This window comes from Esox lucius, chromosome 1 (assembly GCF_011004845.1).
Source record: "Esox lucius isolate fEsoLuc1 chromosome 1, fEsoLuc1.pri, whole genome shotgun sequence".
Lineage (NCBI taxonomy): Eukaryota > Metazoa > Chordata > Actinopteri > Esociformes > Esocidae > Esox > Esox lucius.
The window spans coordinates 8824679-8829151 of NC_047569.1; the positions used below are offsets into that span (position 1 = coordinate 8824679).

General features: G+C 42.2%; 1 long non-coding RNA gene across 1 annotated transcript; it reads right to left on the bottom strand.

Annotated features, from left to right (window-relative positions):
• Positions 1-3014: 3014 nt before the first annotated feature.
• LOC117594851 lies at positions 3015-4091 on the bottom strand. The gene is made up of 4 exons (XR_004576113.1): positions 4051-4091; positions 3884-3967; positions 3515-3733; positions 3015-3117 (listed from the first exon to the last, which is right to left on the bottom strand). It is a non-coding gene; the product is annotated as an uncharacterized LOC117594851 (long non-coding RNA).
• Between the last annotated feature and the right edge of the window lie 382 nt (positions 4092-4473).

The window sequence follows — 4473 nt, forward strand, 5'->3', positions numbered from 1 at the left end:
AGCCGCAGAGGACAGAAGAGCGGCATGGCTTGAATTCATTTTTGAAGGCAATGTCCCTGCTACAGTTGTCAAAAAATTGTCGGTTTGTGCTAACCACTTTGAGACGGGCTGTTTCTCCAACTTCGGTCAGTACAAGGCAGGATTAGCCAAGAAACTTTTGCTAAATGAGTGCGCAATTCCAACTTAGCGTGGAATACGAAAGTAGTTCTATACAATGAGCTGTCTTTATTTTGCAATTCTACACAAACTAACCAAGAACTAACCCTGCTACCATGGAAACAGTTAGAGTGGGTGTGGGCAAAGGAGCAGCAGCTAATGAATATGCAATGAGCAGCAGAAAAAACTTTGAAAGAGACTGAAACAGAGGGTAATAGAGGGAGGTAAGAATCTTTTCCAACAAGCTATTTCCAGCAAACAACTTCAGAAACATGTTTTATGGAACTTATTGACCTATTTTAACTTGTTGAAAAGCAGTCATAATAGGGGCGCTTTAAGGAAAATGTATGAAAAATTGGTAGGGCATTGTAAATGTCAAACTGTTCTTTGAAGAACACCTGAAGGACAGTAGTGGGCTTACAAAAAAGAATGTTTCCCCTTAATAGCTGCATAATTAAATGTTTGTTAGTGCCAAAACCCATGTAAAAAAAACTATTTTGACGCATACAATCACACTGGTGTGATCAGGCTAGAGTGGTCCCTAAAGCGTACGATCACACCGGTGTGATTAGAACGTATTGTTTAGAACGCACCATTAGAACGTCTCCGAACGAGTTACGTAACAATGGCAGGTCAGACCGTGCTTTTATTTACTCACATTTAGCTCAAACCGTGTTTATAACTTTATTTCTTTATTGTAATTGTTTCAAGACCACATTATAATATTAACCAGGTAGCAAGGATTCAAATCGGGACAAGAAGGGTTACTTATGTACCAACAGGCAGCCAACACTAATACACAAAAACAAATGATATTAGCGACTACTATAGAGCATCTTATCATTTCCTGGAAGAGCTGACAACCGGTCAAAACCATTGTAAAAACCTTCTAGAAGTTACTTTACCCGTTTGTGGGGGGCGCTATGCTTTTTTATCAACCAAAGATAAAAAAAGGTGAGTAGCTCAGAGACCTGATGGTCATTTACATTTGCCAGTCTTTCGGGTAGATTTGCCATCCTGGGAAAACTATGATTTGTCCCAATATATCACTGTAAAAAAACTACGATTTCAATAATATTAATAGCACCTAATGAAAGCACTTATGCTGGATATAGACACTTATAGCGCATTTTTAAGTTTAAAATGATTGTGACCCACCGCCCTTTGCCTCACAATAGTTTGATCCAGTGCTCAGCAGTGACACATCATGCAGATATAACTACAGTTCGTGTGTGGAAATCTGAGGGAGTCTGTTGTTGGTGGCTGACTTTCAGTAACTAGTTCAAACAAAGGATATGTTAGATTTTAGGCTCAATACAATAAGACACATTTAGAACCGTCACCAATCTTCATTTTCGCTGCACTGAATTACAGGTCACACTTTGTTAGCTAGCGGTTACCTGACGTTTGCTAGCTAGTTACAGTTACACATCAACCGGCTTTTGCAGCTCTTCGAGTCAATGAGTGAAGCTTGCAATGCAATGTATTTAGTGTTCCTTACCTGGCAAGGTGACTGTTCATGTCAACCGTCTGAACGGCACTCAATGCAACCCAGATAGCAATGAGTCGGCGGACCGGAGGCGGTCCTCCAAAGACAGTAGAAGCGTCAGAATGTCTAAATCGCAAACACGTTTGCCAGCTTTCCGCCGGCGGCAGACGCTTTTTAAAAGCGGCAGTCGCACTCCTACCGCCTGTGTTCTGCGGCCGGCCGGTGGTCCAACCGCCTTTCCACCGCCGTTATACAAAAGGTTTTCGAGCGATCTGCCGCTTTTATATATATATATATATATATATATATATATATATATATATATATATATTTAATATTTATAGCATGCAGTTTATCGAGAATAATGATTGATCAAACCAGACAAATTTCCATTTGGTGTTTTAATTCCACATTTCAAAGTACAGTAACTGTCATTCAAACAAGATGTGTCAGATCACTGAAATAAATAATAGGCATAAATACACACAGAACATGCAGGTTTCCAATAAAATGTTGGTTAAAAAAAAATAACAGCCATACAAGCAAATTATAACACAAACACAATCATTGTTAATAATATAGAGGTCAGCTCTGGGATGAAAATAATTACCAGTAAACATAACAAGTAATGAGGATATTTGGTACCAAAGAATGTGCAGGATACCAAATAAAACGAGGTAGAACATCACATTTTCAAGCCATTGAGTAAAGCTCTAGAGTAGAATATTCCATTATAATGGCATTGCTGACCTGGAGCACAATATTTACACCATGCTGCATTAAGATGTGTCTCTTGTATCTGTGATAAACAAAACTTGATATACATATATAAAAATACAGAGGTAAAAACAGTTGTAGAACAGACCATTATAACTGCAATGCTGACCGGTGGCACAAGGATTTACAAGCTATATTTAACAATAGAATAACAGTTAAGCACTGTGATGGAATGAAAAATGCTGATGTTAAAAACAGAGTAAGTAGAATATTTGGTACCAGGTACTGTGCAATATCAAGTATCAGAGGTATGAAATAGTATTTCCAAGCTATTATTAATTGAATAACAGTTAAGCATAGTGATGAAATGAAAGTAGAATGTTGGTACTAGTTAATGCGCAATATCAAGTAACAGGTATGAAATAGGATTTACAAACTAAAATAGAATCGTTAAGATGGAATGAAATAAGCCAATACTAAAGTTAATACAAAAAAAACAGGGTGGGTTTGGTGAGTGTAGTCTGGCACTTCTGGCTTCTTGATGTTACTGACTGCAGGATAAAGAAAGTGTTCCAGTTCAGGGATGCTGGGGTGTCAGTAGTCAGCCTAGGTTTAAGGAGTTGGCTGTGGGTCCTTCTCAGCTGGGCGGCTTTTTCCTCCTTCACAGTCTGATGCTCCTTTCAGGTAACGTGTAACGTTAACCAGGACCGCCTCATCAGTGGCATCCTGGGTTGCCGGGTTCTTCCGGAGGGCCCCTGTAGAAAATACAGATCTGTCATTACATTTGAATGGCATAAGGCATAAGGGCATCTACTTAAAAAAATTACTTTGAACAATGGTCTTCAGGAACAGGTCTCTAAAACAGGTTTTATCCCCTATGCCAGTACAGGTTGTATTAACGGCAAGGTTATTAGAGAAAATACTCTGAAGCATTCTCCACACTGTTGTCTTCAGGTCCCTCCCACATTTGATAGCCAAAAACCAAAAGCTGAAAATCCAAAAATGTGTTAAATTACATTTCTCACAAGCTTCTCATACATAAATATAAAATGTGACAGGCTGTGGATTTAGACTGTAGAATATACAGTGTACAAACTTAATTTGACTTTTTAGATTACCCTACGGCCTTATAAACGAAAGCAACACACTTACAAATCGTTCCTGGAGCTCTTTATCCTCCCTCAAAATGCTGTCAAGAAACACCAAATCTTCCTGGGTGTCTAGGGGAAGTAACATCCCCTGGCAGGGATAGCTCTCCAACAGACACATTGGCACTGAAATGTTGCAGCATAGTGTCCATTTTGTTTTCCATGCTACGCACAACATCGCCAAACTCTCCAAGACGTCGCAGCACTAGGGTCTGATCTGCACCTACAGGGGTTCCCAGAATAAAAGAATAAAGTAGTCAGTCCTGGTCCCTCAATTACTAAACAATGACATTTATACCTAGGTCTAATACACGTACATGTGGACCCAGTGGGAATTAAATCAACAACCACAGGTGTTGTTTGCAAGTTGTACCTGATTGCCCAGTGCGAGCAAACATCTTCAGCATTGTCCCAAATAGCTTCACCTGCTCTTGAAGTGAGCCGCTGTCACCCGAAGCTACAAAATGAAAGGCATATGGTCATTCTGAACCTACATTACACACAAAAAAGTAAAATTAAAGAAAGAGTGCATGTTCTCACCTGCTCGTGCATGGCTCCCCTCCCTCAGGGCATGGCTCCCCTCCCTCAGGGCATGGCTCCCCTCCCTCAGGGCATGGCTCCCCTCCCTCAGGGCATGGCTCCCCTCCCTCAGGGCATGGCTCCCCTCCCTCAGGGCATGGCTCCCCTCCCTCAGGGCATGGCTCCCCTCCCTCAGGGCATGGCTCCCCTCCCTCAGGGCATGGCTCCCCTCCCTCAGGGCATGGCTCCCCTCCCTCAGGGCATGGCTCCCCTCCCTCAGGGCATGGCTCCCCTCCCTCAGGGCATGGCTCTCCTCCCTCAGGGCATGGCTCTCCTCCCTCAGGGCATGGCTCTCCTCCCTCAGGGCATGGCTCTCCTCCCTCAGGGCATGGCTCTCCTCCCTCAGGGCATGGCTCTCCTCCCTCAGGGCTTGGTTCTCCTCCC